Source organism: Panthera tigris, chromosome B4 (genome assembly GCF_018350195.1).
Source record: "Panthera tigris isolate Pti1 chromosome B4, P.tigris_Pti1_mat1.1, whole genome shotgun sequence".
Classification (NCBI taxonomy): domain Eukaryota; kingdom Metazoa; phylum Chordata; class Mammalia; order Carnivora; family Felidae; genus Panthera; species Panthera tigris.
The window spans coordinates 63,376,654-63,401,827 of record NC_056666.1 but is presented as its reverse complement, the minus strand read 5'-3'; the positions used below and the strand labels follow the sequence as shown (position 1 = coordinate 63,401,827).

Here is a 25,174-nt window from a genome sequence, read left to right as displayed (position 1 = left end):
GAATAAAGAACAACACCCTCATCAGTGTGAGTGGGCATCTTCCAGTCCTTCAAAGGCCTGAGTAGAACAAAAAGGAGGGACAAATTCACTCGGTCTGCTTGAACTCAGACATCCATCGCCTCCTGCCCTCAGACATTGGCACTCCTGGTTCTCAGGTGTTCAGACTCAGCTCAGGATACATGCCAACAATCCCAGATTCTCAGAACTTCAGACTTGGACTAACATACCACTGGCTATCTTGGTTCTTCAGCTTGCAGATGGCAGACGTTGGGACTTCTTGGCCTCTGTAATCACATGAGCCAATCCTTCTTATCTATATATCTAGATCTGTTTTCATATCAATTCCATCGGTTCTCTTTTTCTAGAGAGCCCTGACTTATACAGTGGAGAAACAGTCTCCCCCTCTTTTCAGGAGAAGCTACAAACAAATCTGCACCTACATGTAATCCTCCACTATTTTTTTTTTAATGTTTCCTTATTTTTGAGAGAGAGTGTGTGCAAGCAGGGGAGGGGCAGAGAGGGAAGGAGAGAATCCCAGGCAGGCTCCATGCTATCAGACGAGACCCCAACACAGGGCTCAATCTCACAATCCATGAGATCACGACCTGAGTCGAAACCAAGAGTCAGATGCTCAACCAACTGAGCCACCCAGGCACCCCCTTCAATATTTCTAACATAAATTTATCAGCTGTTCCAATGATATCCTTTATCGACAAAGTAAAGATTCTCTATTCGAGGATCCAATTTGAGATCACACATTGCCTTTAGTTGTCATATCTCTTTAGTTTCCTTTAATTTGTAATAGTTCCTTAGCTTTTCTTCATCTATCATGACATCGACATTTTTGAATTTTGTTTTTTTAATTGATGTTTTGAAATTTTGAATTTTGCAGAATATCCCTCAATTTGTCTGATATTTCCTGGTAATTAGATTCAGATAATGTGTTTCGGGCATTAACATTGCATAACAGATGTTATGACCTTCTCATTATATTGCATCAGGAGGAAATAATATCAGTTTACCCCATTATTGGTGACGTTAACCTTGATCAACTGGTGTTTCCACTGCGAAGTTCTGTTTTTCTTTTATAATTAATTAGTAATTTGTGTAATAATATACTGTTCCTTATTAAACTTTTACTGACTAGTTTTAGTATCAATTAATTATTTCTAAATAAAATTTATAGAAGAAAAAAAATTTTTAACTTAGTTTCAAACTTTGGTTTGCTACATATCAGTTGTGTGATCTTAGGGCACTCACTGATGGCTCTGAGCTTCAGTTTCCTCATCTGTAAACTGTAGATAATACTAATTATTTCATAAAGTTGTAAAGAATAAAATATGATAATATATGCAAAGTACTTAGCAGAGTGATTACCATTCATTTATTTTAACTAGTTTTTATTGGAGTTCTTTAATTTTTAGTAGTGATCTAGGAAGACATAAGTAAAACAGATAGTATGCTTGCCTAAATAGAGATTATATTCTAGTCTACAGCAGATAATCAACAATTTTTTTCTGTAAAGAACCAGGATGTAAATATTTTAATTTTTTTTAAGTTTGTTTATTTATTTATCTTGAGAGAGAGTGAGAAAGCAGGGAGGGCAGACAGAGAATCCCAAGCAAGCTCTGCACTGTCAGCACGGAACCCAACGCGGGACTTGAACTCAAGAACTGCCAGATTATGACCTGAGCTGAAATCAAGAGTCGGCTACTTAACCTACTAAGCCACCCAGGCACCCAGAATGTAAATATTTTAGGAGCCATACAAGCAATACATAAATGAATAGGTGTTACAGTGTTCCAATAAATTTTATTTACAGAATAGGTTGTGGCTAGACTTGGCTCATTGGCCATAGCTTGCTGATCTCTAGTCTGTAGGAAACAGAGCAACAAATAAATATAATTACAAATTTTCATAAGTGCTATGAAGGAAAAATACAGGCATTAGGAGATTATATAACACTGACCTCATCTAGTCTAGAATATCAGGGATAATAAAGTTGAGGAAATAACATGTACAGTAAGACCTGAAAAACAGTAGCTGGTAACTAAAAATATGGTGGCAAGGAATTCTACAGGCAAAGCAAATAGGATGTGCTAAGGTGCTGAGGGAGAAAGTTGCCTGCATTTTTTTGAGAGCTCAAATAAAGCCAATGTGACCAGAGGACAAAAACATAAGAGTGATGTGAAAGTCTTTTAACAAATGTTTATTAATTTCTTCCTACATGCCAGGCATTTTTCTAGATAAAAGGAATACAGTGGTGAATAAGACTGACAGGTCTCTGCCATAATAGCGTGGACATGTGGGATAGAGGTGAATTTTAGAGACAGATAATAAACTCATAAATAAATACTGTATGTACGTATATGTATGTATAAATGAGTGTAACAACATATTGTGGTAAGTGCTACGAAGAAAATATAAAACAGCATGAAGGCACTTTAGATGCATAGTTAGAGAACAATTTTTGAGGAAGTAACACTTGATCTGAGACTTGAACACTGAGAAAAGGCCAAACACATGAAAGCACGAAAAATAACGTTAAAAACTTAAAACAACAAAAGTAGGTGAGACAATGAAGAGCCAGTATTGAGGACAGAACCCTGAGGGAGCCAAAGTGAGAATGCTTTGAAATGAGATTGAAGAGGTAGGCATAGCTCAGATCATGTTGTCTTGGAGTCCTTGGTGAGAAATTTAGATTTTATTTGAAATGCAATGAAAACCCATTGCAAAGTTTTATTGAAGGGAGGTACATTACATTGGATTGGATATGAGCATTAAAGGAGAAAGACAATCTCTAGTCTCCTGAAAGGAGAAATTGGGTCACTGGTGGTGCCATTCACTGGACATCCAAGAGGACATAGTAAATATGCATTTGAAAACAGGAGTTCAGAGGAGATTTTATAAAATCAGGGATGCGTTTGTCCATAGATTGTCACTGAAGCCACGGATGTGGATAGTAATGCCTGAGAAAAGAGCACAAAGTAAGAAGGGAAGCCAGCCTAAGTCTGAGTCTTGAGAAATTTGGACATTTAAAGATGGCAGCAGCAGACAAACTGAGCAAGGAGGCTAGGAAGACATGGGTATAGTGTAGGCAGTAAACCAGGAGGCATAATGTCACAGAATGCTGTTGAGAGACAACAAAAATGAGGATTGAAAAACAGCTACTGGATTTAAAGACAAGGTCATTGATAAGCTTATTAAGAGTTATCTTAGCAGAGAGGACAGACCTGTATGGTGACAGGATGTATATATGACTTTGAGAAATGCAGACATAAAAGGAGAAGACATAGGCCACAGAGTAATCTCTTAGTAAATAATAGTTTTCGTTACTACTATTTTATAGTCATTTAATAAATGTTACAGGTACTTGGGAGTTTTCACTTAAGTACCAAATTTACTTGCTTAGTCCACATTAATTTTTAATGTCAATTTTGCTTTATAAAATATTCAATACATCCAAATGGTTTCAAATTCAAAAGGAACAAACAGTACAGTGAAATGTTTACTTCTCACCCTGTTCCTCAACCCACAGTTTCTTTCCCAGAAGAACCAATATTACGAGTTTAGCTGCTTCATTCTTTTTAACCCTCGCATGGTAAGTATTCAATTATATATGTTACCATACTTTATTTAACCAGTATACTAATGATGGGCATTTAGCTTGTTAAGAGTCTTTTCCTATTACAAATAATAAAGCAATGGATAATCTTGTATGTGTCATTTCACATATGTGTGAGTGTCTTAGGTCTGTCTTTCCAGCTGCAGAGATTCTGGTGGAGATTCTTGTGCAAGTGTTTTATTAGAACACTCTCAGGAGTAAACCTAAGAGAATGAGGGAAGCAGAACAAGGAAGGAGAAGAAGTAAAGCAAGAATGTGGTTGCAGATGAAGTCTGGATTCAGTCTGTTCCTTCAGGGAGCTCTGAAGCATAAAGTACAAGCAGCTGCAGTCTGCCTTCAGACAAGGACCAGAACATTTGTACCCTCACTGTGGGAGTGCTGACAACACTGACTCCATCTTTGGCCCTCCACCTTGTTCATGCCTGCACAATGACCTCCCTCGGGACTATGTGTTCCAGACTATGTGTTCCCTGAACAGAATACAGGAAGGTTTGTTCTGACCTTCCCTAAATTGGCACGCAGAAGGCATCACTTTAGATAACCAGTAGAGATGACTGGCTCACAGATTGCACCCTTTTAGATAACTACTAGAGGTGACTTACAGACAAAAGTCACCACTTTAGATGACTACCCTTTGACCTCACCACAATGATCCCCTCTCTCTAAAAAAGCTGTAAGTTAAAGTCCAGACTGGGCAGAGAATAGCTGTGTGTTGCCTGGATCCTTGCCCGCCTGATCTCCCCCCATCAGTAGGTTGTTCACCCTAAAGAAATTCTGTGTATGGTATGGAATGGCTTGCTCTGTTTTTTGGTCTCAAAGTGCGTTCTCAGTCTGGAGGATATTTTAGTGTCCCTCCCACCACCTTCCAACATCCAAATAGTCACTGGCTACTCCAGGATGGGGGTTGGGGGGGAGGTATGGGAAAACAGCACATAACTCCAGGCACTTTAAGATTCAGGTGGCTCTAATCATCCAAGGGCAATCTTCTGGGGTTGTAGGTGGGAGCTATTCCCAGCAGCTCCCACAGCTGCTGGGGGGATGAGCACACCAAAATGGTAGCAGGGATGCCTGGGGCACCAACAGATTCTGCAACAGTGAGTAAAACTGTAGGATAAATTCCTAGAAGTAAAACTGTTATATGGGACTAACATTGCCAGTTGCCTATTCAAACAATACCCACCCCACCCCTGCCCAGTCCTTCTTCCTAATAGAGCAATGATTTTATTCAAAGTAGATGTGATTTAAAAAATACTCTTTCATCTTCCTTGGCATCTGGGCTGGTCAGGTGACAGCTTTCAAAATAAGATGAAGGTAGTGATGAGGGAGCATAAGGCAAACTGAGGGCAAATCACAAACTAGCACACACATCCCCACACTCTCCCCACCCCCACCCTTCACAACTCCCCCCACCATGGGATATGTGTGATATTCCTCAGGCATTCCTGGCTGCCCAAGAACAAAGGAAAGCAAAGCAAACAAATGGTTAACTGATAGAGATCACAGTCATGCCAGTCCTGAGTCTCCATCAGTTTACAAATATCTTAGTAAATTACAAGAAAAGGACAATCTTATCAATAGCCTAATCTCTAGAAACCTATAGACTCAGTTTCCTGGATCCCCTAATATCACCCTCTCCTTCATAGTGATATGGGAAACAAAGACAAGAAGGAAAGGGCAGGTATAATTAAATTTCTTTATAACCTGCAGCCCATTGACAAATACTTGAGGCAAATACAGAGTAGGAACCCCCTACTGTCATAATGTTAATGCCTTACTAGAGGGAAGACAACCTTAACTTGACAATAGCTAGGGTGCCAGTAATCTGAGTCTTCTTTAGCATATGGAAATCCCTTTAAGAAACTTCCTCTTGACTTTACCTCCCCCAACTCCATAATATATAACCAGACACTCTTCACAACCCCAGTGTAGTTCTTTCTGCCCACGGGTCCTGTCCCCGTGCTCTAATAAAATCATCTTTTTGCACCAAAGACATCTCCAAGAATTCTTTCTTGGCTGCCAGCTCCAAACCCCCACCACCACTTCAAAACCCCATCGGGTAGTAGTTTCTGGAGATAGTGTCTCTTTCTGAATAAAAAGACACAGCTTATTTTGTCCTCTTTGCTCTTTACTTCACATCCTTCTTTCTGCCAGGAATGTACACAAATGTGTCTGTAGATGCAGCAACCATCTTGTGGCCATGAGACGGAAAGCGGGAAAATGAATGCCTATGCACTAAAATGGCAGAAGTCAACACAAGCCATGAATGAAAATAGTGTCTTCTTGTACCCAGGCCTTAGTGCAGTAGCATTAGTAATTATTATTACACAAATTTGCGTTCATTTATATGGGATTTTACGAATCCCAAGTGTGCTTTCACAAAATTTACTTCATCTCATTCTTTCAATCCCTCCACCTCTACGTGATAGGTATCAGAACTCTGGGAGACAAAAATCCCCTGCAATATTGAGAGCACATGATTTGCTGATGGCTAATTTTGATGGTTAAACTTTAGCTTGCTCTCCTTCTAAGAAGCTAAGATCCACTACCCTAAAAGTATGGAACTTTTTAATTTGGGGACACAGGACAAAATAATCTTGTAGCATAGAGTATTTTGAAACGTATCTCATACCCCAAATTGAAGTGATAGGGTAGAGCCTCATGAGACTACCAAAGGTCAAAGGAAAGATGCACTAAATGAGAGGGAAAGAGTGCAGAAAGGACGTCCACGCATCACAAAATACAAATTTTGCCCATTCTGAAATTTTGCACTGTAGCCTAGGGAAGAGCAATTTTCCCTATATTCCTGTGTTTCTGCAGGACATTGAGCTATGGACATTGATCTACTATGAAGATGAGAATGTTTAAAGTCTTGCTTTCAAAGATGTTTGTTGCCCTTTAAAGGGTAATAAAACTTATCTTACCTGGAGTCAAAGCCTTACATTCCAGGACAGGGAACTTTCCCTCCTCCCCAGAGATGCCTAAGGAAGGATTTGGGGAACTATCTGCCTATGTGCTCACACATCAAAAGAACAGAAAACCCTGGCTGCAATCTCAAAGAGGCTGGTTTTATCTTCCCTCAGAGACAATTTAGATAATTTAGCTTCCAAAGGGTAACAATCCAAGAATTCTTCCCCTCTGTTCCTAAGGAGAATTAGTTTACACTAGAGGCAAAGACTTTTCTCCCTCTTTCAAGGAAGGGAAAGAAGAAAGGTTATTTCTCTTTCTATAAGGGAGCAGAGTCCCTCATCCCTCCCTACATGTAGGTCTAGCCACCTTGCTCTCATCAGTGTCTCCCTATGTGGGGTTTTAGGCCCGAGGGACTATGCAACAGTGTTAGTCCACCTGGCATTATTGCTGTGAGTAAATAAAAGTTCTAATCTCTCATCCAGAGACCTGTTTTTGCTAGCACCTCCCCCCAACCCCACCTTCCTATCTACCTATCTCTATGCAAACAGGGTAACATCTAATATTCATCTTCGTTTCTGACTTGACATAATCTCCCTTTAAGAAATTAGTGAATTACTCTCTTTAATAATGATTCAACCAACATTGAGTTTCTAATATGTATACAATGTCACTTACACATTTTGCTGCCTAAAATGGAAGAAATCTAAACATGAAGAAACATTGGAAAAAACCTTAATTGGCTAACATTCTAAAAACATTGGTCTATGTGCTTCAAAAACATCAATGTCAAAAAAAGAAAAGTCAATGTCAAAGAAGACAAAGTCTGAGGAACTGTTCCAGATCAGAGGAGACTAAAGGGACACAGGAGCTGAATGAAAAGTGAGAAGGGGAAGGAGGGCATTACTGAAACAACTGGCAAAATTTGTACATGGATTGTATATTCACAGCAACAGTGTATTGATGTCAAAATTCCTGAATTTGGTAATTATACTGTGGTTTTGTATGACAATACCTTTTTCTTAAGGATGGATGCTAAATTACTTAGGTATGATACATCGTGATCTCTGTAACTTAGTTTCAAAGGGAGAAAGAAAAAGAATCAAATCTGGCAAAATGTTTACTAAACATTATTGACCTGGGTAAAGGGAGTTCCAGAGCTCATGATAGTATTCTTGTAACTTTTCTCTAATTTACAACTTTTTTCAAAATAAACAAAAGTAGGGGCACCTGGGTGGCTCAGTCAGTTAAGCGTCCAGCTTGAGCTCAGTTGATCTTATATTTCATGAGTTTGAGCCCTGAGTCAGGTTCTCTGCTGTCAGCACAGAGCCCACTTCAGATCTTCTGTCCCCCATTCTCTCTGCTCCTCCCGCACTGGTTCTCTCTCTCTCAAAAATAAATAAACGTTAAAAAAATTAAAAATTAAAAATAAATAAATAAATAAATAAATAAATACATGGAAAAGAAATCCCATCAAGAGAGTCTAATATGTGGAAGGCTCTGAGCTAACCAGAGCCCCAGAGAGAGAGTAATGGATGTGATAAATTCCTGGGCCTCAAAATCTGACATTTAGTGAAGAAGGCAAATGAGGAAACTGATATCATGTGATAAAATTAAAAAGCATATCATTTTAGAGTATGTTTATGACCATTTTCTTCATGTGGCTTATGTGATATTCCTCTGCCTTTCTTTAAAAGTTGATATATTTTGAGAGACAGAGAGAGAGCATGCAAGCGGGGGAAGACCTATCAGGGCAGACCCAGACTCAGGGCTTGATCCCACAAACCAGGAGATCATGATCTGAGCCAAAATCAAGAGTCAGCGGCTTAACCAACTGAGCCACCCATGCACCACATCACCCTTCTATCTCTTGATCCCCGTCCTATCTCCCTACTACGTGTCAGTATCCTTTGCTAATTCCTCTACATCTTCCCACAGAACTCACTCTTTGGAATTCTTCCCTTCTCTGTCTACTCTTGCTCAGGTGGACTTAACTAGTTACATGGCTTTAAAAACCATCTACAAGCTGATAACTCCCCAATTTATATATCTAGCCTGAGCCTCTCCTCTGAACTCCTACCTACTTCACACCCCCACTTGAATGTCAGGGATCACAAACTCAACTTCTCCAAAAACAAATTCCCGATTTTCTTTCAATCCTACCTTTCCTCAAAAATATTTGCAAACCATCTATCTGACAAAGGACTTGACTCCAGAATATGGAAAGAACTCTCAAAATGCAGAAATAAGAAAATAAATAGGCTTCTTTTTATTTTATTTTTTATTTTTTAAAAGTTTTATTTATTTATTTTGAGAGAGAGTGCACATGCACACACATGAGCAGGGGAGGGGCAGAGACAGACAGAGACAGAGACAGAGACAGAGACAGATTTCCATGCAGGCTCCATGCTGTCAGCATGTCGGACTCAATTTCACAAACCATGAGATCGTGACCTGAGCTAAACCAAGAAATGGATACTTAACCAACTGAGCCACCCAAATGCCCCAATAGCCTTCTTTTTAAAAGATTTAAACAATCACTTCACCAAATAGGATGTACGGATGGCAAATAAGCCTATGAAGAGATGTTCAACATCACTAGTCATTAGGGAAATGCAAATTAAAACTACAATGAAAATGAAATACTATGTACCTATTAACATGACTACACACACACAAAAACCTGACAATACCAAGTGCTGGTGAGGACTCAAAGTAACTGGCATCCTTATATTTTGCTGGTGAGACTGCAGAATAGGACAGCCAATTTAGAAAACTCTTTAGCAGTTTCTTTTAAAGTTAAACATACACTTTGCACATTTATCTGAAGGAATGAAAATCTATGTTCACAGAAAAAACCTGTATGTGAATGTTTAAAGCAGCTTTATCAATAATCACCAAAACCTGGAAACAACCCAATATTCCCCAACTGGGAAAAACAAAAAAAAATCCTACCCTTCCTATAGCATTACCCAGCTCAGTGAAGAAAAACTTTTCTTGCATGTTTAGGGCAAAAATCTTGGAATCATCTTTAATGTCTTTCTCTCAAACTCTCCATGAATCCTTTAACAAATTACATCGGCTTTAAAATCAAAATGTACAATAACCATAACTGCCCATCCCATAGCACTTCACTGCTACCACCATGTTCCAAACCATCATCATTTCTTGCCCAGATTATTGCAATAACTTTCTAATTAATCTCTACATTTCTTTGTAGCTGTTCTTCATGCTGTTGAAAATTGACACCAGATCATGTCACATTTTGGCTCAAGGCCTCAATGACATTCTATCTCACTCATGATTTTACAAGCAACACCCAGCCCTCGCCTCCCTACTTCTCCTTTTATTCTTCCCATTGGTCCCTCAGCTCCAGCCACACTGGCTTCTTTTCGGTTTCCTGAACGCAAGCATGCTTCTATACCTCAGGACCTTGGCACTTACTTTTCCTTCTGTTTGGAAGACTATTTCATAGCATAACCATATGGCTTCCTCCCTTACATCCTTCAGGTCTCTATTTAGATGTCACCTTCACGGAGAAGCTCTCCCTGACCACCCTACAAACTATTTGGTATTTCTGCCACCCACCCCTAAGACAGCCTAACCCGCCTTGCTCTTATTTTTCTCCATAGCACCTATTACTATTTAATATATTATCTATTTATTTGTTGTTTTTGTGTTCCCCAATTGAATGCAAACAAAAACTTCGTCTTCACACTGTATTATCTCTACACCTAAACCAATGCCTGTCATATACTAGGTGCCCAATAAACATTTGTTGAATGTACGAATAAATGAATCCTGACAGAATGCAAGAAACACACATAGAATTTACATAGAATTGTAAATAACCGTTATATTTGGTTAAAAGCCTTGGAAAATGGAAAACAAGGACATACAGATATGGGTATTTGGAGGGTTTTCAGTTCTATGGGAAAATTGCCCTGGTCAGCAATAAAGAAGAATGAAGTTGAATAGCTGGCTCTCAGACAAGAGATAAAAGAATGAAGATCAAATTGTGCTTCAGACTTGAGACAACCAGATCTTACTTACCGAGTAAGCCAAGAACACATTGGAAGCTGGCCCAGGGCGTAGGTAAAGGGCTCCACAAAGCAGGACTCCCCAGGCATGCACTGGTTACCAAAGAGATGAGCCTCCTCTTGAGGATAATATTATAATGAGAAATGAAGAAAATCATCACTAAGCATATTGATCTAATCAGTTCCACCTTGGAGGAAGACCTGGGGGAGATGTAACCATGGATCAAGGATAAGAATACCTGAGTACACATTTTAGACTGTAAATAAAAATAAACTTGGGCTCAAGAACTTCATGGTTATTGAATATCCATGAACCTTTCTCCAGCTGGATTCACGACTGGGGTTTGTAGTTATAAATTTGACCTTTGAATCAACAACATTGATTCATATTATACTTTAATAAAAACAAGTTGGTTTTTTTGTTTTATTTTGTTTTGTTTTTCCTGAAATGAAACAGAACTTATTCCCCAGGTAGTTTGTGTGCCCTGGTAGGGAATGGATGCCTATGGCCTCTTACTGCTTGGTTTCCTTTCTCTGCCTCTTACTACAGTTACAAAGAGACTATCTAGACAGGGAGAGTATCAAAGAGAAAAGCAATGCAAATCAACATTTAATATACAGTGGATGATGTGCACTAGTCATTTTGCAATGTATATAAATAACAGATCATTAAATCATACACCTGAAACTAATATAATATTATATGTCAATTTTACCTCAATAAAAAATTATACATACATACATATGTATTCACATACTGTGTGATGGTGCAGGTAAGTAATATTAGTAATTATCATTATTAAAAGGTTATATTTATACAGTACTTTACAAAGTCAAGTGTGCGGTATACTCTTGTTTCATTCTCGCTACTGCCCCCTTGAGTTAGGTGTCAACACTCCCACTTACAGTGAAGAAATTGGGGCTCAAGCAGGCTAAGAGGCCTTGCTCAAAGTTATTCAGCTGTGACCTACACCTAGATTGAAGATATGTGCTGGCGTGTCCGGTATAGTCCCCATTTATGCCTGTTCTCCTAGTGTAATTATTAATAGCAACTCTTTCACTCTCCCAAGTCTCCTACTTGGACAATAAACTTTATGGTGACTCTGTCAAAACCTGCTTCTTTCATTCACTTAATTCCAATCTTTTATTTCATTATTGCTTTGTTTCTTCCACTTATAGCAGCTCAGGGTGGTTATAACATCCTAAAGAGCTGGCTTCAGACCATGGGATCACTTCTATGATAAGGATATTTCTATGAGAAAGGATATTTCAGGTTGCAAACAAATTCAACCAGTAACTTTTAAAATGGAGAATTATCAGTATAGTCTACTAAACGATCAGGGTCTAAATCCTAGCTCTACTACTTCCTAACTATGTGGCTTTGGGGAAAATAATATGGAAAAAATCAGTCAGAGCACCATTAGCATAAGACTTTATTTTAAAATATTGGTCCCAAGAGGTCTCTTGAAGGAGCTAGAGAACAGTTTATCTTCGGGAAGGAAGGGGCAAGAATCTCATAGAATTTTAGCTGGTGTTGAGTAGGAGACTATCAGCCAAAATTCAGCTAGTTTGGGGAATAGCTGGTCAGAAAAGTGTCTTGAAAGAAGAGGAAATTGTACTGCAGATTACCAGCCATTATTTGGGCAACTTGAATTTATCAACATAGATGGGAGAGACAGATAGGGACTAGGATCCTGTGCAAGAAGAATGGGAGAAACAATTCAGGCAAAGTAGACATACAGGGGCCACATGGAAAACTCTTGCATCCTCAGGGACTCTTATATAAATTTTCCTCTCTCCCAAACTCAAATGTCCTCACCACAAAACAAAAGGATATATAGTACATACCTCCCAAGTTGTTCAGAAGAGTAAATATGTTATTAAATATAAAGCAGGCAAAACAGTGACTGACACAATTCATTTGGAAGGGGGTCAGTAACAAAAGGAGGCTTGGATTGGCATTAGTGTCTACGTAACTTTTTTTTTTTTTTTTTTGAGAGAGAGAGAGAGGATGCAAGTGAGCAAGAGGCAGAGGAAGAGAGAGAGAATCCCACGAGGGGCAGAGAGGGAGAGGGAGAGAAGCAGGGTTCATGTTCACCTGAAGCAGGGCTTGTGTTCACCCAAAAGGGGGCTTGTGGTCACCTGATGTGGGACTTAACTCACTAACTGTGAGATCATGACCTGAGCCAAAGTCAGATACATAACGACTGAGCCACCCAGGCGCCTGCTTCCATAATTTTAATAAACTCTTCCACATACATCCTCTGATATGGAAAATGACTTGTTCTCAAAGAACTAGCTCAACACTAATCCCTATGACACTGTACCATTCGCCATCCTTCTCAACCCAACCAAGTTGCCATCTCTAAAAGCCAACATTCTGGATCTTTAAGGGAGAGCTAAGGGACTTTCCCAAGGCTTTCTTGTATTTGCATAATAAATTCATCATTTTCTACTTAGATTACATATTACAGGCCAATAAATAAAACACAATTTACTACAGAAGCTTTGATTCATAGTTTCCGTAAGTTTGAGAAAAAATCAATTATTCATAATAAAGGATGAAAACTTCAAAAGCCATATGAGATGAGGGGTAGAGAGTATGCCTAGAGATTTTGGAGTCAGGGGACTTCCCAAGCTGTCGTTGGACCTCACCCACTCAATAGGTTGGAACACAGACCGGTGATTCATAGTAGTTTGAAGGTGTTTTATTTGGTACTCATTACTTAGAGGTTTTACTATATTTTCCTTGGGGGAAAGAAATTCCTTTTTTTCTTTCCTTTTTCCCTTTTTTTTTTTTTTTTTTTTGGCTCTTTGAAAATAAGGTAGATTTCTTCAGATGTCAAAAGTATTAATGACTAATCCAATAGCTTCTCTTTAGCACTAAGCCTAAAAGAATGGTGATTAATTCCCATCTGCTGTTTAGTAGTTTCATTCCCAGAAATCACAAATTTTCCATTATTTTCTTGCCAGAACTGTCCAAATTCTGTCCAGAACCAAAAGCTCTGGTGATATGAACAGTTTCTATTGTAAGTTTCAACATTCTACACATTTTTACCCTATCTGTACAACAGCACAAAGAGCTTTATAGAGATACATGCTGCTATTAATCAAGGTCTGAAAAGGCTGTCCATTTTTTCCTGTGTTCATGTAGAAAGGTAACTCTTTTACAAAGGAAATTATTGTTTCTAAATTCAAGGTTTATATTTTTGGCATCAGAATATCCCCATTTCATCCCAAGATTATACAAATATTCATTAGGGTTTCTTTTCCTTTGATATTTACTGTTTTATGACAAGTGTTTCATTTCATTTTGCTCCTTTATATTTTCTGTATTTTAAGTTGAACAAGTTTTACTTTTATAAGAAAAAAGATAGAAAATAATTTTAAGAAAAAAGATAAAAAATAATTTTTAAAAAATTCACATACATACAGGTTCACACAGCATCAAATAAATAAGGTTAAGACAATACAGGCATAAAGAGTTCCAAGAAAAACAGATGGAAACAAGAGCGGCAAAAGATGTTTCACAAAGGCAGTGGCATTGAAATGGCCTTAAGCAGAAGCAATGTAGGTTAAGAGAAGAAGGAAAGGAGGGCAGAGGATTAGGGGAAGGAGAAATGCAACAAAGCATTGTGAAGTTTATGTGAAGGGGGGAATTGGTTTGTCTCAAGTGTAATATTTATGCAAAAGAGAAAACTGTGGGGGATATAGGATCTACATTGTAAAGACTTTAGAATTAGGATTAAAGGAACTTTATTTTGCAAAACTCAGACACAAATTGAAGAACTGACTAGAGTTTTAACTTTCATTTGCAAAGGAGACAAGTTAATACAGAACTGGCTCACCTATTCAAGAAAATAGAAGTCTTTGAATTTAAAAAAATCGCAAGGTCAGGAGATAACTCCATTTGTTCCTTGGTAGTCAGTAATTCTGATTAGATAGCTTTGGGGTCCATTTTGATAAAAAAGAAAAACAAAATGTTTCTTTTGAATAAAAAATAACTTTATGGCTTATCTTAGAATTCAAGGCTTTTAGAATATTCCTGTTTTTTTAAGACTTGTCTTAGAGTGAAATGCTTTTAGAAATGTCAGCCTTTTTTAGGCTTTAGTACGTCATGGGCTTGATTAGTCGTTATTGTGGACAGGGTTAGACAACAGTTTTCTTTGCCATATTATATAAACTAGAGAGTAGAGCTTCAAACATCTGGAGGCTTCAAGATGGGCTGTGATCATATAGGTTGTGCACTGCACAACTGTAGGGGGTGCTATGTACATAGTGCCCCCTGGAATTATACAACGCAAAATCTGCTCAGCTATACTTGGAAACCTAGAAGCCAGGCGAGGAACATAAATCAGTGAAGCATATGACCCACCTAAAGGATTCCAACTAATTAAACAATGTTCAGAACATTGGAGCAATAAAACAAATTTGCAGACTATATCCAGCCTTGGAGATCCACTTTGCCACCTCTGCTATAGAATGTAGAAACAGTCAATATTTTTGAGCAATGTAATGATGCATTAAAAAGGTCTATAAAATGAATTATAGAGCAAAAAGACTAGAAAGAAGGAGACCAGTAAGAAAACTTACTTCAATAATCTAGAATGGAGGAGAAAAGAGCCTGGCCTAGGCCTATGGTAATAGGATAGAAAGGAAAGAATTCTTAGGATTCAATGATAGAATTGATGACTTCCCACAAGGAAGAAAAAAAAAGGAGTCTGGAGTAATGCAAAGCTTTGAATGTAGGTCCTTAGGAAAATACTTGGAGAAAAAAATATTTACCTTTGAAATAATTTCAGATATTATTTTAAAAAGATTTTTAGGGGCACCTGGGTGACTCAGTCTATTGAGTGAGCAACTCTTGGTTTCAGCTCAGGTCATGATCTCCCAATTCATGAGATCAAGCCCCATGTCTGGTTCTGCACTGAAGGCAAGGAGCCTGCTTGGGATTCTCTGCTGATTGTTCAGAGCCTGGAGCCTGCTTCAGATTCTGTGTCTCCCTCTCTCTCTGCCCCTCCCCAGCTCATGATCTCTCTTTCTCTTTTTCTCTCTCTCAAAAATAAACACTAAAAAAAAATTTTTTTTTAATATGTGGGAAAGAAGCAGAAAAGAGGGAGAAAGGAATTGGAAAAACTATGCAAAAATGTTAACAGTGACTATCTTTAAGTAATGTGGTTACGAGTTATAATTCTCTTCTTCATACTTACATGCAGTTTCCAAATTTTCTTCAATGGATGTGTTACGTTTATAATTAAAAAAAAATTGTTTTAATACACTAAGGGTCTCACCTTTTATATAATCCCTAAATTAAATCTCCTTGTTTTCTTTTTGTGACAACTATTTGCAATAGCAAATGCTAACAGGTTAGCTTTTCAGTGTTGGGAAAACAGATCTTGTTCTAGGGTGCTAAATACAATCCTTGCAGTCTCAAAGAACTAAATATGTGGGGTGCCTGGATGGCTCAGTCAGTTAAGCACCTGATTCAGCTCAGGTCATGATGTCACGGTTTGTGAGTTCAAGCCCTGCATCAGGCTCTGTGCTGACAGCTTGGAGCCTGGAGCCTGTGTCTCCCTCTTTGCCACTGCCCCACTCTGTTCCTCTCTCACAAATAAATAAAACAAAAAAAATTTAATAAAAGAAATAAATATTTAATATTTTCCAGTGATAAAGACTTGTTTTAGACGTTATTTTTTGACTCAAAAATTAATTTCAAATGTGTTAATAATTTTGTTTAAAAGACATGATTTTGTTTCCTTTTTTTTAGCATTAGCTATTAGCCTTTCTCTAGTGCATTCAAGACTTAAAGACCATTCAAGCTTTTGCCAAGAACACAAAAATTCAAGGTAAGTAGAAACGATAATAGTATCAACAATAAAAATAATAATGTTTATAGATTTAAAAAATAGCTTCACAAATATTTCATACAGGGCTCATTTGACTTTTAAGAAAAAAATAGAATGTAATAATGGCAGGGTTTTTTTTAGCTCTACTTTGTGGGGGAGACACTGAGACTCAGAGCGGTGAATATCTTGCTCAGTATCATATAGCTACTAAATAGTAAAATCAGAATTCAAATCAAGATCTTCCATATCCAAGTACTGTAATTTTTCCTATAGAGTATTAATGGGAAACCATGAAAACTATGCCTTGTCCACCTTGTTAAACCCTTCTCTGTACTGACAGAAGGGCCAGTTAATCTTGTCACCTTTGCCTGGTCCCATGACCCGGCCAAGCTCCAGACTCTCACTGTGGTCCATCCTGCTCCAAACTAGGGAAACCCAAAATACAACAAAGGAGAATAGATAGCAATAAAAAAATGAAAAACAAAAACAGAAACAAAAACAAAAAACACCTCTTTTGTTAAGGAAAAAAACCCACTGTCTTTCATTTCTTTGAGGCATATTTGTCATTTTATTTTATTTTATTTTAATTTTATTTTTAAATTTTGTTAACTTTTTTTTTTTTTTTTTTTTTTTTTTGAGACAGGGAGAGACAGAGCATGAATGGGGGAGGGTCAGAGAGAGGGAGACACAGAATCTGAAACAGGCTCCAGGCTCCGAGCTGTCAGCACAGAGCCCGACGCGGGGCTCGAACTCACGGAGTGCGAGATCATGACCTGAGCCGAAGTCGGCTGCTCAACCGACTGAGCCACCCAGGCGCCCCCATATTTGTCATTTTAAAATTTGTACAATGGTTTGCATATAAATCCTTCCTAAAATGAATACAAGAGTAACGGTCTGAGACAAATAATGGAAATGACTGAAAATTCACAAGTTTATTAATGCAATAAGTCACATCCACCAGCAGAATAATTGTTTATGTATGAATCTTTTACTTAAAAGTTTTTTTAATGTTTATTTTTTTAATTTTTTTAATGTTTGTTTATTTTTGAGTGAGAGTAGGGGAGGGGAAAACAGAGAGGGAGACACAGAATCTGAAGCAGGCTCCAGACTGAGCTGTTAACACAGAGCCTGATGCGGGGCTGGAACCCACAAACTGTGAGATCATGCCTTGAGCCGAAGTCAGACGCTTAACCACTTAACTGACTGAGATACCCAGGCGCCCCTTTAATGTTTATTTTTGAGAGAGAGAGAGAGACTGAGCATGAGTAGGGGAGGGGCAGAGAGAGAGGGACACACAGAATCTAAAGCAGGCTCTAGGCTCCCAGCTGTCAACACAGAGCCCGACATGGGGCTCGAACTCACGATCCGTGAGATCATGACCCAAGCCGAAGTCTGATGCTTAACCAACTGAGCCACACAGGCGCTCCTGCATGAATCTTATACTTATCATTAATGGTTAAAAGCGGGGCACAACTCTCTTGGATGACCTGAAGCAGAACTTCAAGAATCAGCTTCAGTTCCACCTGGTTATATCCTCAAAATTAGTTTTCCCTTCATACTTCTTTTATATGATCCCATTTGGCAGTTACGCTCACTTGCTGGAAGAATTTCTCATTGTTCTGTGATCAAGGGTATCATTTGTCTTCACTGATACTCTACTGTTCGTCATGCAAACATGATTTTTGCTTTGAACACAACTTTGATTTGATACGTTCTCAGATTGTTCTTCAGGCATGCATGGGTTCTCTGTATGTATCATTTTTTTCTGCCTGAATTATTAACTTCGCAAATATACTATTTGGGTATTTGTTCATGCTTTTATGCTAACACCCATACCGCTTTGTTCAGTAAAGCCTTATTGTTGGATAATTTGGATATACTAGCAAATAGCTCATCTGTCACTCTACTATTTTAAAAGCAACCACTGCTTTCTCTAAAGTTTATAACATTATAACATTATAACATTCTCTAAAGTTTAAACATTTTTCAGATGAATCATTAAATGGATACTAGCTAAGAGGTAGTATAGACAAATTCCAATGGGATGTTACAAAAAAGTAGGAGATTCTAATGTGGTTTTTTTGAGTAATAAAAATAGTTAAAGTCTAGTTGTAAGTTAGAATGTGAAATATTTTAAGATACCAAGTGTAAGCAATAAAAGATAAGCTTAAAGAATAAGAACTTGTAAAAATGACCAGACTTGATAACGTCTCAGAGAAAGCAAAGAACATCCTCCTGCCCAAAGCCAATCCCTCCTGTATTATTTATCTACTTATGCAGATGGGGTTCAGAACACGCTATCCCAGAATATGAGTCCTGAGTGTTTTAAGCTGAAGGAGTTTGAGAAAACAAGCAGAAGCAAGATCACTCTGACCTTCTTCCTACCCTTCTGCCTTGAAACGGGTCATAAAGCCCTCATGTGAGAGGCGCCTTCCCTAAATGTGGTGGAAAGGAGCATCTTTATCTCCAAAGACAAAAGGACACTAAGAAGAATCCGAGCAAACAGGCCTTGCTAAGTATGCTACTACAGTTACCTCATACTCCCTTCATCTATGGTATTCCTCCACAACAATCCACCCTCCAGCAAACCTAGCATCAAAATACTGAGGTCTGTTTCTTTGGGTCTTCATTTCCTTTTGAAGGCTCCTGTGTCACATAACACTTGTATTAAATTTGTATGCTTTTCTCTTGTTAATCTGTCTTTGCCGGTTTAATTTTCAGACCCAGCCAGGGACCTTAACAGGGTTGAAGAAAACTTTTTCCTCCCCTACACCGCATAGCAAATTACGGAGACTTAGCAGCTTAAAACAATAAACACTTATTATCTCACACCATTTCAAATGGTGAGGAATCTGGGAACAGCTTAGCTGAGTGTTGCTGCCTCAGAATATCTCATGAGGTTACAGCCAAACTGTCAGCCAGCGCCGCGGTCATATGAAGACTTAACGGAGCTGGAGGATCCCCTCCCAAGCCTGTCACTTGGTTGTCAGCAAGAAGCCTCAGCTCGTCATCATGTGTGCCCTCTCCATAGGACTGCTTATGCAATGGCAGCTGGCCTCCCCCAGAGCAAATGACAAGGGAGAGAGAAGGCACCAAGATGAAACTACAGTGTCTTTTATAACCTCATCTCAGAAGTGACATAGCACCATTTTTGTTGTATCCAATCGGTCACAAAGACCATCCCTGATACTATATGGGAGGAGGTGACACAAGGGTGTGAATGCGGGGATGCAGGGCTCAAGGGGGGACATCCTGGAACCTGGCTACCTCCCTTCCCTTGTATCCTTTATTCTCTTCTCCGGCTCCCATCACCCTTGTGCTCTTTCAACTTAAACTACTTTGTCCTTACTAGCTCTTCTTCTATCTTGGTTCTAGACACTCTGACACTATCCTCTGAAACTTCACTTGTACACCTTCTTGGGAAAAAAGAAAAAACAAAGTCTTTCCTAAACTGTTCTTCCTAGTTCAACTCTAGTTACCAGTCTCCATGGCTGAATTCCTGAAAGAGAAATCCACACACGCTTATACTTCTTCACCTGGTCCACAGAAATCTGACCTGCACCCCAACCTGTCCAATGGAACTGTAATCCCAGGTCACTGGAACATTGCTAGGAGTTCTTCATTTAAAATTCTAATACATTTGGGGTGCCTGGGTGGCTCAGTTGGTTAAGTATCTGACTTCTGCTCAGGCTGTGAATTCACTGCTCGTGTGTTCAAGCCCTGCATCGGGCTCCGTGCTGACAGCTCAGAGCCTGGAGCCTGTTTCAGATTCTCTGTCTCCCTCTCTCTCTGCTCAAAAATAAATAAACATTTAAAAATGTAAATTCCAACACATTTTCAGTCCTTACTTAATCTCTGCGTCATTTGTTTTCCATGAATTTCTTTTCCCTTGGCTGCTGTGACACCATTCCTCCCTGGCTTTTGTTCTAATTTCATGACTATTTCTTACTTCCATGGCTGACCTTTTTCCTTTACCTCTCTGTAAGTATTGGTATTCTCTGCAATTCAACCCTCACCTCTTTTTCTTATTGTTTTAAACACTCTCCCTTTTTTCTATTCCAGTGGCTTTTGCTACCATCTGTATGCAGCTAACTGCCAAATCTAAATCTCCAGATTCCTTCTCTTTCTTGAACTTCACACCATTATAACCAACTCCTTGCTTAAGACTATGAAAGCCCCACAGGTTTCTCAATAGATAGATGTGTTGACTCAGTTTGAGGAGATCGGTTACTTCTGAGAACTTGTAATTGGGAGGGGAAACCTTAATAAAAAAAGAAAGTATTATATATATATATATATATATATTTTTTTTTTTTTTTTTTGAGAGAGAGAGAGAGAGAGAGAGAGAGAGAGAGATGGAACACAAGTGGTGGAGGGGCACAGAGAGAAAGGGACAGAAGATTCAAAGCAGGCTCCCTGCTGACAGCAGCGACCCCGATGTGGGACTCGAACTCACAAACTGTGAGATCATGACCTGAGCTGAAGTCAGACACTCACCCAACTGAGTCACCCAGGCATCCAAAAAAAAGTATTCTAAAGGAAGCCTTATCTCCAAACAGAGTTTTATCCATTTGGCACAACCTTTAGTGCAAAGGCATGATGGAGTGTGATCCCAGCAAAGGGTTTCCCTGTCTTCCTAGGAGAAGCCACCAATTTATCCACCAAGCCATTATTCACCATTTTAGTTCAAGATAAAGAAGAGTCAGCAGCTCACTGTCAAAATCAGTTCATGCAGAGATTGGTAAAATCAAGAGCTGCATGCAGCTTCATAATCAACTCCTATTCGCCAGCACCACCTTCAGATACTTCACGGCGGCTGTGCCAAGGCTCCCAGGACCTTGCCACATTCTGTCCTCCTGGACAAATTGTCCAGCGAAGACCAGCTTCTCCCTGGAATTCTCAGGGTTTCAGACCTAAACTGCTCCCAAACTATTGTCACAAGACCACACTCTGAGTCACGTCCCACCGTGTGTTGTTAGCACAGACGCTGGGTCCACAACCCACAGCTGTTGTTACTGCAGCTACTCATGCCGTCCTCACATCCTCACATTTCCACCATATAAATGTGCTGTGAGCAAGAGTTCATCATGTTCAATAACGTCGTGATGCCCAGACACATGGTCCCAGGCAGCAGCCTGCTGTTCATATGCCCACAGGGTCAGAAACATTGAACATTTCCACGTTGGTATGTGTTCCTCTCATGGGCAAAACTAGACGTCAGGTGCATAGGTGTTTCCTTTTATTCAAGCCACAAACCTTATTTTTGCCAGTGAAGTCACTGGCATTGAGACTGAGCACCCAGAATTTCTTCGTATCTTGGAGCCTCCAGAGCCTCATTCTAAGGCTAATGTAACCATCTCTGTGCTTTAAGCCCATCTAGTCAAGAGACTGCCAGAAACCAGCCAGCAAGTGCTACTGTGGTTCTAAGGTATAAAACTGATCAGGGATCACAAGAAAAACTCATGTTTCAGGGTGCCTGGGTGGCTCAGTCCATTAAGCATCCAACTCTTGAGTTTGGCTCAGGTCATGATCTCACAGTTCCTGAGTTCAAGCCCCACATCAGGCTCTGCACTGACAGCATGGATGGAGCTTGTTTGGGATTCTCTGTCTTCCTCTCTCTCTGACCCTCCCTGCTCATGTTCTTTCTCTCTCTCAAAAATAAATAAACATTTAAAAAAATAAAAAGAAGAAAAATTATGTTTCATCCAGGGAAAAATATGAAAACATTGAAAAACTTTAGTAGTTGTGGGGGGAGAGAATTGTAAAATAAAACAAAATTTTAAATAGAAAAAATGTGATGGGGTGCCTGGTTGGCTCAATTTCAGCTCAGGTCATAATCCAGTGCCATGGGATCAAGCCCCATGTTTGGCTCTATGCTCAGAGTGAAGCCTGCTTGAGATTCTATTCTCTCTCTCTCTCTCTCTCTTTCTCTCTCTTTCTCTCCCCGCCCCCCGCCCTTCTCCCCTGCTTGTGCATGCATACTCTCTCTCAAGTGGGAAAATAAATAAATAAATAAACAAACAAATAAATAGAATATTTGCAACATATGTACTGAGAAAATGCCATGTCTAACAAACTTAATGCTAGTCCTAGATTATTTATGGTGAAAAGGCAGAGAAGAAGAAAAGAAGGAAGGGAAGAGTAAGGAAAAGTGAGGGGGAAGGGAAGGAAAGAGAAAAGTATATACAAAAAGCTTCTTTATCTAGAAATTAATAAGAAAATACAAGGTTTGGCTCTAGATACTCTGAAACTACCTTTGGAAGTTAGTCGGGATTCCTTTCTCTTATAGCACTATTTTTTTACTTATTGAGATTGCATAAATTTATGGCTGATGTTATTTTACACTGATATGCTTGTATTTTTGTTATTTTGAGAATGCTTTATAGACTCTTGTAACCAAGACATAATTCACAGATGAAATATAAAATATGAAATATTAATAAGGGGATTAAGAGTATACTTATCTTGAGCACTGAGAAATGTACAGAACTGATGAATCATTATATTGTACACCTGAAACTAATACACCTCTGTATGTTAATTATACGTCAATTAAAAAAGACATAATTTGCGCCCTTTACTACATTAATTATTTAGAGCCACATGTAATCTTGATATTCTGATGTTTGGGAAAAAGGCACAAAAAGTTTCCAATAGTGTCTCTAGTACTGGAACAAACCAGGAGCATTCTGATCCTAACAGCTGTTCAAAGACTGAATAGTACTGACTTCCACACATACCAGAAGCCTACGTTAGAAGGTAAGCTAGCAGATATGACCTTCAAGTCCACCATCATCAAATTAAGACAAAGAATTTCAACAGCAGAGCAACCCCACTCCATCCATCTGCCCAGTCTAAGTCTGCATATTGCACAGTGGTACCTATATGCCAAAGGAACCACTGAAGCACTCCAAGTATTACTTATTATAGGATGTAGGTAATGGAAAGGAGACTCTTACCATTGTTGTCATCAACATTGTCAATCTGGGATGGCTTTGATCATATATGGTTTTTCAAAAGTTTATTCTCACGAGCTAGGTTTGAGACATCACAACACTGGCATGAATCACAAGATCAATAAAACCTTCCAAGGTTCTGCAAACCTAGTACCTCTGTCTCCTTGACATTCTCCTGTTATGCTTAAGACAGGCTGTTGAGATTGAGTGGGAGGCTAAATGGGCAGCTTGAAGAAAATTATAAATGTTTGTAAAATCTGCTGAGGGAATTTTGGAGAAGCAGATGGCCCAGAACAAATAAAGATTGCCAAGCTCTGTTGGAGTTTCACCTGAATTTAGAGGTCACGGATTTATTGTGGCTCTTACATGCCAGAACCATTAGGTTTGTTTTCACATTTAATGCTCGTGACATCTATGTATGTATATGTAATTTGTCTTGATTTTACAGAATTTAAGGCACTAATATAAGCTTCTACAGCTAGCACATTAGGGTCTCATGGTTGCAAACAACAGAAAATTACTCTGGCTAATAGAAGATAAAAAGCAATTTCATTGAAAGGATATGTGCAAGCTATCAAAACAAAGGGGAGGCTAATGAACCAGTATGTAAAGAACAAAATGTTTTCACAGGTCTTGGTAGTAGAAACAAATAGCTGTCTATGTGAATCACTTAATGCTTTGGATCACTCCATTCCAGAGTCCAGTTCCAGAGAGAGAGAAACTGTTTGTCCTAGCAAGGCTCATATGCTTAGGGGAGCTGCCTCCAAGCCTAGAGGGTTGGACAGGTAATTCACTAAAGAATTGTGATGCTGTTGCCAAAAGAAAAGGGGTTGGATGATGGTGAGCAAAAATTAATAAATGTCTGCTGTAGATAAAAGAATAAAAGCTTCAGAATTAAGATCTGAATCTATATTTGTCACATGTAAAACCTAATACGGTATGTTCTTTGCCAAGTTGCCTCCTAACGGGAATGAAGAAGACAATTGTTTGGGGGTTACAGTACAGGTGGAACAGGAGAGTAAGAATGTGAGAGGGTCAGGAAGCCTGCAAATGATGATAGGTGGTAGGGCCTCCAAGCTAGGGATGAAAGTGAGGCCAGGGGTGCCTCGGTGGCTCAGTCAGTTAAGCATCTGACTTTTGATTTCGGCTCAGGTCATGATCTCACCGTTCGTGGGTTCGAGCCACACATCGGACTCTCTGCTGGCAGCACGGAGCCTGCTTGGAATTTTCTCTCCCTCTCTCTCCCTTTCTCTCTGCCCCTCCCCTGCTCACATGGTTTCTCTCTCTCAAAATAAATAAACAAACTTAAAAAAAAAAAAAAAGAAAGAAACGTAAGGCCAGAAGGGTACTTCAAAACCAGGAGAACTGGAAGGACAGGGTGGTGAAACAGGTGAGGTGAGGGTATTTCTGGGAGTCTTCTGAAATGATTCCAGAAATTCTATGAAGTAAACCCAGTGAGAGACATGTCCTGAGAAACTGAGGTATGTCATGACAGGTCCACAAAGAACAAATAAAGTTCTAATTGTGTTTTAGTTTCTGATACAATCAAAGAACACTATTTAGCTATTGAAGACTTAAGCAGGAGGCAGACAGTTCATTTTCACAACCATCTTAAAAATAAAATCTGCTCCAGAGATTGAACAAAGGAAAAATGAAATCTATATTGATCATGGTATTTACAAACTTAGTGAAGAATGTCTGAAGGATATTTTATGAATGAACTTATTTTCCTACCCACACCTTTCCCCAGAGAAATGTTTTATGACTGTAGGTAATATGACTAGGTAATACGACTCTCAAACA

The 25,174-nt window shown here is 39.0% G+C and overlaps 1 long non-coding RNA gene across 6 annotated transcripts in view; it reads right to left on the bottom strand.

Moving 5' to 3' along the window:
- Positions 1-25,174, bottom strand: part of LOC102965259 — a 98,474-nt gene that overhangs the window by 40,149 nt on the left and 33,151 nt on the right. Inside the window, exon 7 of one of the 6 annotated variants that reach the window (XR_006219866.1) lies at positions 10,583-10,686. The exons of 4 other annotated variants lie outside the window; for them this stretch is intronic. This is a non-coding gene — a long non-coding RNA (uncharacterized LOC102965259). Of the gene's footprint in view, positions 1-10,582; positions 10,771-25,174 lie in introns of those variants that run through there. One more of the 6 variants, XR_006219869.1, reaches the window with a different exon arrangement.